The 13,196-nt window shown below is 38.9% G+C and overlaps 1 protein-coding gene across 3 annotated transcripts in view; it reads left to right on the top strand.

The window, feature by feature from the left end:
- The first annotated feature begins 384 nt into the window (after window positions 1-384).
- The window catches only part of SLC2A9 (solute carrier family 2 member 9), a 123,568-nt gene continuing 110,756 nt past the window's right edge, over window positions 385-13,196 (top strand). The window contains exon 1 of one of the 3 annotated variants that reach the window (XM_032186523.1): window positions 385-428. The gene's annotated coding sequence lies outside the window, so the exon portion shown is untranslated. Of the gene's footprint in view, window positions 429-1,122; window positions 1,184-13,196 lie in introns of those variants that run through there. The other 2 variants (XM_032186522.1, XM_032186524.1) reach the window with 2 other exon arrangements.

Here is a 13,196-nt window from a genome sequence, read left to right on the forward strand (position 1 = left end):
TGTATCGCCCATAAGTGTTACTGGCACTGCTATTACAGTTCCCTGGACTGAAGCCAGAAGGTCTGGCAGATGTTAGAGGAAGCACACTTAAACTCTTAAGTGAGGCACTTAAGGTAAATACAACAGTGTTCTCTATCAGCACCTCTTCAAGCAGTGTGTGGTCATTTTGGCTGGATATCACCGAGCCAGTGGAAATTGTTAATCTCTGACAGTTGTGAGTCCAAGGCTGAGTTCCAGTAAAGTTCAGGCAGGGAATGACAAAGTGATTTGAAAAGAACTCTGAAAGAAAAAACTGGATTCTGAAGTACATTCCAAATGTAAATAACTTATTAGCATACATGTGACTGAAGGTATAAAATGCAGGATTTCTTAGGTGTGTTTATTTTTTTAGGTACTCAGCTTGTTTCTTCGTCAGAACTGTCTGTAAGGTAAGACCTAATTAAAAAATAATAATAATAAAATAAAATAAAGCAAGTACAGAACTGGATGTTTCAATGAGTTTCAATGAATACCAATTCTGTATCAAAGTTTTAACGTCTAATATAAGAAACTGTTTTCTTTTTATTAGCCCTAAGATCTTCAGAGTGCTCTTGTCTTTACAAGGCTTTCAATGCAGTAAAACTGACCTATTGACAGGAAAACTAATGAAACAACAACAAAAAAAGTATGCTTTCTTTGAGGTCTTACTACGCTGATCTTTGTTCTCTCATATTTGTTCTAGTACACTTAATTGCTTAATATTAAGCCAACAGATCAGCTTAGATGCTATAAGTTTCTCTTCATCTGCTGGCTAACTTTATTTCTTAGTTACCATTCAGCTCCTACCTCCTTTTCAGAAACTTATAGCTACGTACCTATCAGCCCCATGGGGGAGTGAATGCGTTGGACAGAGGAAGACTTGGTGAACTGAGAGGTGTGATTTATGTATTTGGCTGCTATACTTGTAAGGCCTTAGCAACTTCTAGACAGTGGAGATGGCAGGCACGCCTACCCCACCTCCATCAGCAGTGCAGTGATTGAAATCCAACTTGCAAACACAGGGGTTGGCTGTCTTCCTAATACTGTTTGTATCCTGTCTGCTGACTGGGAGGAGAAGAAGCTCTTCACTTTCTCATTGCTTCTCTTGCATGCCAGCACAGCAGAGGATGCCCACCGCTCACTCGTCTGTTTAGATTCACCAAAGGTTTGTTTTTAAGGGAAATCTTCTGATTCTGAGAGAAGGCTATGCATGTAATACCACAATTTTATCTTCTGAAGGCATTGCTCTGTAACCACTGAGCTCCTCAGAGGTACTCTAATGCTTTTTTAATTGATGAAAGCATAGATTAATCATATGCTAACTTGGCAAGTAGCTTTATTGCAAATTGCTTCTGTCTTCAAGTAGAGTAAAATACTCATTATATTTAAAAAAAAAAATAAATCATAGGTAATTTCAGGTCCTTGGCACAAATTCTGAGTTATAAACTTGGGGTTTGGCATAAACATTCTAACCATTACACAAGAAATAATTTTTACAATAGTAAGATCTAAAGAAAAAAAGGGGCTGATATGGTGGTTCTTAGCGTATGTAGTAACGTATGTAGAAATGTGCAATAGATAGTTGCAGCTCTTGAATCCTTCTTTGTAAGAAAAATGATCAAATATTTGTGCAAGTTAATGGGAATCTCTACACTGGGTCTTATGGGGTATAGTTTATATCTACATACATTTTAAAAACTGATTTTTTTTTTCCTTAACTGGAAGGCAGGACAGCAGGGTTGAGAAATCTCTGCAGCATATATCCTTCTAAAAACAATAAAGACATTCCTTTCTCAGTCAAGGGGCTTAATTCTGTATTATATATACTACATGTGTTGAGGCAATTCGTGGAGAAAAGATTTTCTTATGAAGATTTATGCTGTTCTCCTAAAAAACACAGAATACTACTGAAGGCTTAAGTTGAGGCTCTGATTTCTGTATCTCTTCTCTTCTTATTCATTATCTTTTGAGTCATAAGACAGAAGAAAGAGCTGCTTTCTGCAATTTGCTTTGTCTTTGCCTAGGCACGTAGTGTGAAAAGCAAGCAATGATCAAACTGTATGAAGTACGTCAAGGAAATCAGAAAAATAAACCCATTATAACTTTTTTGTCAAGTAATTTGGAGTAAATTTTCGATTCATGATGTTTCATTGAGATGAACAATACCCCAAGGCCTATACAATCCCTTTCTCAAATGCCCTTTTGGCACTTCAGACCAATCTTTAGGAGGCAGTAACTGGTGATACAAGAAGTGCAGGTGGTAGGCTTGCTTACTGACTGACTTCAAACTTTTTGTATATTTGTTTCTGTATGTTTGTTCAAAAATACTCATCTGCTGTCTCCAGTGTTTTCAAGTGCTGGACAACATCTCAGTAACCAAAATGTTTGACTTGGAATATCTAGAAAAGTCCAGTTGCGCTGTGTACAAAAAAGTACAAAACTTGTTAAGACTGCAAAACTAGAAGCTAGGCTGGCAGAGACCCTTAATTTGGCAGTAAGTAATTCACTCATGTTTTTAGACTGCTCACAGTGAATGTATTTAATAGTAATACAAGAGGATGAGTAGAAATGTGCATAAAATCCAAATGTTTCCATTAGTATCAGATGTGAGATGATAAGCCTGCCTCTGCACCACTAGTAGGGACCAGGAGGTAGGGACCTGGGGAGCCAGATGTTGTGAGCTTATACATGCAGCCCTGCTTGCTCCTCAAGCAACTTCCCAGGGGTCTTGTCCAGCCAGTATTAGCTCTCTTTGTAAGCACCGTCTCTGGTATTGCCTATTTGTCCCCTCCATTTTCTCCCTATACTGAGGAATAATTTTGGTCCTCATCCTATGGATGAAATTTGCTCCATGTTGCTTGGGAGTATAGTAGCAAGGGGAAAAGAGGAGGAAAAGGTGGCTCTAAGGAGAAAACTGAAGAACAAAAAAATCTACTGCTTAGTTCTGTTTTTTGTTGTTTTTCTTTTTTTTTGTTTGTTTGTTTTGTTTGTTTGTTTTGTTTTGTTTTGTTTTTTTTTCAAAAACAAAATCTCACAAGTAGTACTGTGCAAAGGCATGGGGTGGTCAGCCCCTTCCTATGTCAGATCTTAGCCACCTGGTTATCTCACTGTACCTCAGGGGTATATGTTTCCCAGTAATAAAACATTACCTTATCAGTTTTTTAAAGTGTAAATCTAATTGCTGAAGATAAATATTCCATCCTTCTCTGTAATAAAGACAATGAAAGATGAAAAGTAGAAATTAACTCCTTATTCCTAGTGCTAGTCTGCTTGAAAGGAGTACATCTTTACTGTTGGCTTTCAACTCAAACTAAACTAGTCCATGAACAAGAGAGGGGAAAGTGGACAAGTAATGGATCAAGGGGGGGTATGTTTCTTCCTTATTGCACTGAGGTAGACAAATCCTACTAAGGAATGCGGGGTCTTTCTCATGGCTTTGTGTTAGCAGCCAGAAGGTTGTTCCTCATTCCTAGCCCTGATTTTAAAGGGGATGTGGCCATGAAGGTTTTGACTAATCCTAGACTTTTACTGAGAAGAAACTTTATGAACAAACATCACAGACAATGGGAAGAAGGCAAAGCAGTAAAGATTTGTTTAACTAGGGAGTTGTCAAATTACCTAGCTATAATTGCAGAAGGATTTTTTGTTGCGCCATGGAGTGTGAGGAAAAAACATTTATTACTTTATTACTGCTTCTTAGCTTACAACTTGTCAAGTGTTTTTTTTTTTTTTTTTTTTTTTTTTTTTTTTTTTTTTTTTCCGTGTGTGTGTTAGCAGTTTACTCCTAAAGGAAGAAAGGAAGAATAAATAGGTAATATTAGAAGATATCTGTATTTTCAGATGAAAAAGAACTTGAGGTTCGATAATAGGAAGCTGTTCCACTACAAATATCTTTGGAGAGCAAGCTGGTTTTCAAAAGGATTAAGAAATAACTTACTGGAGCTCTTGAGCAAGTGAAGCAGATAGAATAAGATCATAACACAACTAGAGCGTGTATCACCAGAATGCTTTGAAAAGACTGGTATCAACTATTGCAGTCAGACAAAGTGTTTGGAGTCTTCCTGTACTTTTACAGAAACTGAGTGGTTAAATTTCATGCAAAAACACCTAAGGATAACCTTGAGGAGGCTCAACTGCAGTTAAAAATGTTTTGTCTGCTGATTTGTCAGTGTTTCAAGGTAATTCTTACAAACATGAGAGCATGCAGAGAAGAGGCCAGCTTAAAAGGAAGCCACAGCCAGATTCCTCCCTCCCTGGGTTTTGGAAAAAAATTAAGCAGCATGTGATTAAAAGCTGTGAGGTCTTTTCTCAGATTCTGTAGTTATTTGAAGCTGTCACATCATCCCTTTTCCTACCCAGATCTGCAAAGTCCCTCACTCTAATCTCCAAGCATTTTCTTAGCAACCTAGATAGGAAAAACAACTTGTATCGGTAGTTAAGAAAATATCAGCTTAGATGTGAGGGTGAATTAGGATAAGTTGGGATGTTTAGTGTCTAAATGCAGTTGGAGTTGTCCAAAATTTTACATACACACTGCAACAGAGGTTTAGATCAGAGGAATAATATATATGATCTGCTGTTTCTAAAACACATGATCAGAGACTTGCGTAACACAGACAAGTCTTGCATTGGGCTGTGGCTCATGTGGAACCGTGTGCACAAGTGAGTCACAGCAAAGATGTTCATGTAAATTTGCAGCAATCTAACCTCAGGTTCGAGAGATTATCTTGTCCTTGGTATCTCCTACCTGACAAAGGATGCTAGGCTTTAATCAATCAATGTAGGTCAGGACAGAGGTCACTTAATGAGTTTTGAATGCCATAGGGTTTGGTGTGGTAAACAGTCTTTAGCATTAGTATTTCCTGTTCCGCATTTTGGGGTGAAGTGTGAGGACAAAGTAATGTCCCTAGAAAGAGATGAACAACAGTACACGGTGTTCTTTACTACATTTAGGTCTAAATTACTTATGCACAGAGAAAGAAGTTGAAGAGGTAAAGCTAGGGTTTCAAGCAAAACTGAGTCTGGGGCAGTTGCAGACAGCAGGATGATGTAGTGTAGTACTTTGCATGTGAAGGGAAACAAGCATTAATCAAAATGATTAAATGACAAACCAAGTCAGAAGGATGTGGAAGCCAATAGGGTAAAACTGAGCCTCAGATAGCATCATGCCCCAGTCCTGCACAGATGTGAGGAAAGATGAGACAGGGTCAGCAGCCTGTGGAACTCCAGAAATGAGTTCTGTGGCTTGAGATCAAGTGCTCTGGGTAGGGAAGGGTAGTAGCAGAAGAACAGTGGCAGGAGACTGAATGGAGGAAATCAACACTTTCCAAATTGCTGTTTTGAGAGAAGTGAGAAGTCTTTTGAATCTGCAGGATTTAACATTTATGTTACCTTGCTGTTTTGAGGATTGTTGAGAGTGTATCCAACTAGAGTGGACACCAGCAATGAACTATTTCAGGGAGTTACACATATATGCCATTTGTATGGAATACTCTACATATGTGGCTTTAGCACAACATATGTACCAACCTAATGCATCAACATTTATGATGGCAGGTGTTGTAATAAGAGAGGTTATGACAGTAAGGTATGGAAGGTTTGTTTTGAGACAGTAAAAAGCAAACAACAATAACAACAACAAAAACACAGGTGTAACAATGGCCACACTAAAGGTTTGCCCACCTTATTCTGTCACATTAGATAGCTGTTTCTTACAGGCTGACTAGAAGCTGCATACGTCTTTTGCAACAGTAATTATTGCACAACTTAGTTTTTGTTGTTACTGTTCAGGCTTCCCTGGGTTATGCTTTTGCAGTCTAATGAAACAACCAGGCAAGTTTCCAGCTGTTATTAACTGTCTGAGAATTGATACAGGTTAGAGTAAAATGGAGGGATAGCAAGTAGAGTCCATATTAGCTGAAACTCACAATGTTTCACTAGTTTAAACAAATTTGCAGTGTTTCACTTCTCCGTGGTGGCTATTCACTCTACATCCATTAAGATCTTGAGTACAAAGGTGTAACACCTCAAATGGAGTGGCATTAACATGTTTGCTTGTAGATTATCATCTTGTTCTGGTGAACCTGATAAAACAGTCTTTGGTTCTGTTTAAATATCATACCATTTTTTGGTAATCAGTAATTAAACTATGGGGAGGATATTTGCTCTTGGTGTTTCTTTGAAACACTGTTATGCCTTACACTGTTTGGTCTGAAGTCTAAGTGCCATGCAGATGACTCTTTTGGTAACAGGATATTAATATGATACTTTGTCTTCATCTCACCAGTTGACACATGACATGTTATGGAAGATCAAAGAGCAGTTTTACACTAAACCATCTATTGAGGCGACCTCTTAATGCTGCATATCAAATTTGCTGGTTTCGTGTTCAGAATTTAACTGGCGGTGGGGTGGGAGAGGAGAAGGAGAAAATGTGCATTAGACCAGAGAAGTGTTTTACTGTTACTAGAAGATCTTATATGATGTCTATTTCTGCTGCTTACAGTTATATGCCTGGATGAGCCCTTCTTTTTAGACCAGACCTGTTCTCATAAACTGAGAATCTACTCTATTTTATAATATATGTATGATAACTTTATGAAAATAAGTGAAAGGAAAAAGGTTGAGTTTGCCAGTAAGCCTCTGTTCCTTGTGCCCCTCTATTCTTTGTAGTGAGACTTTAGAGTAAAGGGATGGCAGCAGTTTGTGGGGCTCAGGAGCATACACTAGACACCTTATGTGCCCAAACCTTTGTTGACCAACATCAGTGAACAACAACAACAACAATAAAAAAATGCTCTAAAAACCTACTGTGTATGCATTTCTTGCAAAGAGGGTTTGAGCAGCCAAGACAGACACATGATATTTAACACTCTGATGTGTGGTATTCCTCTACCACAAAAAGAAAAGAATATGTAGAGACTTTTGCATGTTTACAATAGTACTTGTTCCTGGTCTTTAGATATAAATAGCCAGGACCTGCCAAACCCCACCTATAGCCAGTAATGATCTGCTGTATCCCATCTGAAGTAGGAACAGTATGAGCAATTATCAAATACAATGGGAGTGAGAAGGTGAGAACTTTAATTAAATCCCTTCTGAAAAGGAAATAACTAAATAAGGATCTTGATTCTGGTAATTTTTTGAGGATGGAGAAAAAGTGAGGAGAAATAAATGCCGTAAATATTGCATTTAAGGCAAACTAAGAACTTGGAACAGTCTCATAGAAGTCCAGTTCTTCTCACAATGAGTTTGACTTACTCTGCTCTTTGCATCCCACTCTCAGCTTCTTGCTTTAACAGAGGGTATTTAACTTGTAGGGTCCAATAAGCTGCTTCTGCAGGCTGCAGTGCACCATTGTGTTGATTGTTGCCTTTTACTGGCTTCCCTAGCAAGCAGTGAGGGCTGTGGTGTTCTACTTCTCTGTGACCTGAGGGGTCTGGCTCCAGACTAGTTTTACCACTGTGCTAAGTTCTCTCTTGCAACAGTTCCTGGCAGCGCTGCTGCACCTCAGGAAAACTGGAGAATCTTTACCAAAACAGATACTTCCTGTGTCTGAAGTGATTCTTTAAAATAAAGGCCCCAAACCTGTGTTGGGAGGGGAGAAGCCTAAGGGTGAGGCTGTTACACTTCTAGATGAGGGGCAATTATTTGGGCATATGGGGAAGATTATGGTGCAACCAAAGTACTATTATTGTTTGGATTTTGGTTAGCCGAGACATGCTCTAGCTTGTGAGGCAGAGATGTCTTGAAACATGTGAACTTGTTTCCTTTCAGATGAAGTTAAACCAAAAGATATATTCCAGGAGGTCATCAAATTGCTGATAATAATTCAGCCCATAGGATCAGCTACCACTAATCCAAAATAAATATTTATTCTTTCCCTATTCTCCTCTATCCCCCAGCCACCACCAAGCTCTGCATTGTGCAGATGCCAGGTCTTCAGTGTCAACTCTGTTTCCTGGTCACACTCCTGTTACACCATATAAAGTAGTTTGGCTTCATAAGCTACATATAAATGACATAAAATTGGTTTTCACTTTTCTAACTTCACAAGACATCCTATTTGTGCACAAATGTGCTTGTAATCCAGCTCTGTTTACCAGCCCTTTCTCTTGAGTTCTTTTGCTTGGAGAACCTTTGCAAGGGACAGTTAACTAAGCAGACAGTCTCAGTGTAATGAAACTAACCATTGTTTTGTTTGGTTCAGCCTTGTAGTAGCATCTCACAATGGCTAGTAAAACACGTCTAAGGAAACAATAAGAAACCAAACAAATAAAGGAAAAGCCTTCCCCAACTCAGCTGTCTTGTTTCTGGTTATAGGTTTCTTAGGAATATCCTAATTTACAGTATGCATTTGGACCTACTTTCCAATTTACTTCTTCCAATTACTTATATTTGTCATTCCAACATGCTATGGAATTGAGTTACACAGTACCATGTGTAACCACAATTATACATGAGGTTGTTAATTTTAACTTATTTTCTAATGACATCTGTGGAAGCTCCCTAACTCTTATGTTGTAAGACATATCAGCCAAGATATGTAAGACATATCTTCCTAAGCTAAAGAGTTCTTAGTATACATAGTCTCACATAGTAGTATTCATCATTTCTGCACTTTTCTGCATCTTGTCTAGCTCCTTAGTACTTCTGTAAGAGCAAATATCCATAGCAGAATACTATTAGTAACAATTTGGACCTGTAGCAACACAAGGACTGTCCCGAGTACTGTTTTGCAAAAGCTCTTCTAACATCTGCCCTGCTTTTCAAAATAACTCAATGATTGAGTAATACAAGTCCCAGATATTGGTGGTATTGTGCATTGCTTTACTATTTGATGGAAATAACTTTATGCAGAAGTAGCTAAAGTCAGCAGTGACCAATATCCAATTTAGCATGGAGTTTTAGCACTTGTATAACTTGAATGCATGCATGTTCTTGCATTCTGTTATTGGTCTGGAACATCAAATTACCCTTCACAGATCTGGTCACGCAAAGTACTCAGAACCTTGATTTTCATTACAGTCATAAACAGGAGGTGTGGAGATCTATACCTCAAATTATGCTATACAATTAAGTTATTTCAATACTTACTTGGGAAATAAGCCCATGTCTGCATACATTCTTCTCTATTGACTATTGTCTATTATCTGTAAATTCCTGCTTCTGTTTGCAGGTTTGTTTTATCAATTAACAATGTAAGTCTTATCATGAAAGTAATGCCCCTTGAACCAACAGCAAAGCAAAATGCAGTATGTTAGTATTCTTCTGGGATTTTCAAAATATATTGCATTAGTCATGCATTCAGTTATAATTTAGTCATGATCACATTGTGTTGGTGTACTTGGCAATAAAACTTGAGTCTTGTGAAATGACCTAGGTTCTTCCAACAATCTAGTGACAATCTTACAGTTAATGACTTGCCATATTTCAATGTTCTTCCTTTCATATTAGATTGCATCATAAAATTATTGTAGCTTGTTCAAATTACAAATCTTCAGTAGCAAGAGTGGGCAGAGATCAACTCTAACTGAATTTAAGAGCCAGTCCTCAACATCAACAGACCAAAAGGTTGCTATGAGAGAAAACGGTTGAGCATGGGTGAAGCAGAACAGATAAGAGAAAGTTTATATAGTAGCTGTCAGCATCAAGCCAAAAGGAAGATATGAAGCTATCACAGGGTGTTCTGCAAATGTATAACTTGATGCTTTTATGTTACCTGAAAGTTGTACATACATGTGTCTGGAGGTTTGTGTGGTTAAAGGGCAGGCAATCCTTTTTCTGGAAAAGATCTCTTGCTAAGAGCTATTCACCAAATGCATGATTACTTCCTGTGCGTTTTTGATATATTTTTTGAAGGCTTGGGGTACTTTTTTTCAGCATCAATAATTAGTGCTTGCAACAGTGCAGTGTGGAACACTGCAATGGTGCTTGGGTAGGTCTTTTTTCTTTCTCCCCATAACAACAAATTTGTGATCTATCCACTACAGTACAATCAGAACCACAGAAAACAAAAGAAATAATATTTATGGGACTATTTCACAGTATAATGTTGAGAATTAGAACTGATGAGCAGTTTTTCATGAAAAGTCATCCTCAGACTTCAGTTCCATGCTAGAGATATGCTCAGCTCCTTGTAGAAATGGGTTTTAAGTATACTAAACCTTGTGCAAAGACCTATTCACAAATTATACGTCCTCTATGAAAGAAAAGTTTGGATTCAAAATAATGGTCTTTTGTTAATGAATAAAAATATGTCTTATTTACTTGAAAACACAGTGAAATTAATTTCATTTCAAATGTCTTCCTGGAATATGGTGTCCTGTTCAAATATTTATTTGTATAAAATAAATTGTTGAGAAGTATTACCATTTTGATTAAAGACTGACATTTCAGTTTAATGTAGAAGAAATGTTTTACAACTTGCTTGCAATTGGAACAGTCTTTTTATGGAGCATGCCTTCTGCTGATATTAAAGTTAACCAGTCAATAGAGTCCCGCTACTGACAAATAAATATACTATATTAAACTTCCACAGTGTCATCCACTTCCTTTTCTAGTTTTCTAGAGATTTCAGTTAAAAAGATCACAGTTAAAGTGACTCTGGTTTCCAGAACAGAAAAAACATGCACTGGAAACACTGTTATGCTCAAGATACTGCTTATGGGCAAAGAAAAGGCACACCTTAGATATAACAGGAATTTATTACTGAAAGATTTATGATTAATTGTGGGCTTACTGTAAGTATAATTGGAGTTTTAAGAGTCTCATCATTATCAGTCTGTATCTATTCCAGAAACAGAGAGACTAACAATACAGTGAAAAGTATTATAGGCACCCTCCCCAGCTTCTGCCCCAACCCCTGGCATTATGTCCACCTCTTCCCTTCTCTAAGTCCCAAGGTTGGTCGTTCCCCCCTAGAGGGTGGTAGTGGTGGTGACAAGTCATCTGCACATCCAGTCCATTGTTCTTTCTTCATTAGTCTGCAGCTGCACATGACATCTGAATTTACTATATATGGTGTCTTTGATGTACGTTGCATACTATATCTCTGTTCTCATTTTTATCCCTAAAACCAATTTTGTGTTCTTGCAGCTTATGTTCACAGTTAGCAGATGCTAACTGAGACAGGGAGATGTTATAGCAGCCTCCCAGTACCTGAAGAGGGCTTGCAAGAAAGCTGGAGAGGAACTCTATCAGTAAGTGTAGTGATAGGACAAGGGGGAATGGTTTTAAACAAAGATTGTAGACTTAGATTAGATATTAGGAAGAAATTCTTTAATATGAGGACAATGAGGCACTGGAATAGGTTGCTCAGAGAAGCTGTGGATACCCCATTCCTGGAGGTGCTCAAGGCCAGGTTGGATGGGGCTTTGAGCAACCTGATTTAGTGGGAGGTGTTCCTGCCTATGTCAGGGGGGTTGGAACCAGGTGATCTTTAAGGTCCCTTCCAACCCAAACTCTTCTATGATCTATGACAGATCTGTTGTCAGTTGGGTCTGCTGGAAATGAGGAAGGAACTATGGAGGCAGGCATCAGTCAGGGTGGTAGAGAGGGGCAGAAGGGAAGTCAGGAGGTCCCATATATCAGGGCACAGCAACCACAACTTGCAGCTGGAAGGGGAGCCAGGAGCACAGAGAGCAGAAGTCATCTGGTGGCAGTGGCCAGGTTCAGTCAACAGCCCTGAGCCACAGATGCCCCTGAGTGATGAGGCAGGTCTGAGGTTAAGATGGGAACTGATGTCAGCAACAAGCCCCTGACCCCAGCACTGAGGGTCAAGCACAGCCCAGTGGCCTACAGATGAGTCCATGGTGAGGAGGCAGGCCTGAATTTCATCTGCAAAGTCAGGCCTGCTGGTGAGGGTAAAGGTCTGGGTCAGCTCATGCTGGACTAAGGACAACATCTGAGAATATCACCATGCCATCCAGAATGAAGGTGGAGGGAGAGTCCCCGCTGTGGCTTCACCACAAATCATCTCAAAGCAGCTCCTCATGGCCAGGTGCCTGCACCTATCAACTATGTTGGCCCTGAGCCCAGGGTCATGACATCAAGAATGGCTGGAAATGGTAATAACTAAGAGACTTTGACCTCAATAGCTTTTGAAATGCAAAGCAGGCACTTCTCCCCTCAGTCTTTCTAGTATTTCATAACCTATGGAAATATAAGGGAGTTTCACATTCTTACGTTCATGTAATTGAAACCTACTAAGTATGACAAAAGATTTTTTTGTAATATTATTTAAAGTTACATCAAAAGACATTTAAATGTCCCTGGAAATCATAGTCAAAGGTGTGTGTGGGTCCACCTCACTAGTTCTTCCACTCTCGCATTGCTCACAATGGGATGAAAACACATATGTTTATAACATACTGAAGTATATCATATTTACATATGAAGCTTTGCTTACACAGAAGAAGGTAATGACTCTTTGAAGCCAATTCCTATAACACATTATCTTACCCTACTTTTAGAAGGCAATATTTTGGTAATTTCACATGAGAATAAATGTTGAGCTGCTGCTTGCCAGGCTTCATGAATCTGCAGAGACACTAATATGTTACACAAATATCCCTGTGTTATTTTTAGTCTTTAGATTAGGAAAAACTAGATATCAGACCTAAACTACAGCTAGACAAGCTAAAAGGGTCTGGCAACTTGAAGTGAAGCTGGGATTTGTGACTTTAAAATAACTGGGTGGGTTGGACAGGGTGAAGTCTGGCAAAGCTTACTTTCGTAGCCTGATTTCCAGGACTGACTTTCACACAAAGGCAACATGAGTAGATATTTCTACTCTGAGCTTGCTCTGCCTCCTTTTTAGGCACATTCAACAGTGCAAGGAATGCTTGGACTCTGGGCTTCAACAACTGCCTGTGGCTCCCAGAGGGCTGAAGTTCAAGCACTGCAACTCAAGTTTTGAGAAAGCTGGAGACTGGCGGAGGATGCAATGCATGCAAAGATTTTGTTTTATTTACCCCCCCACAGAAGTCGAGAGTGATGTCTAAGGCTGAGAGAAGTAATTATACCAACAACGATGATCCCTTTCGTACATCAGAACATGGAGCTTCATCTGCAAGGGCCTTGTATTTGAGCATGATATGGTATCAGTTTGAGCGATCTTTCAAAACAGATCAGTGGTTCTCTGAAGGCTTTGAGAGGAGTAAGAAACAATTCCTAAA

Source organism: Aythya fuligula, chromosome 4, assembly GCF_009819795.1.
Source record: "Aythya fuligula isolate bAytFul2 chromosome 4, bAytFul2.pri, whole genome shotgun sequence".
Taxonomy (NCBI): Eukaryota; Metazoa; Chordata; class Aves; order Anseriformes; family Anatidae; genus Aythya; species Aythya fuligula.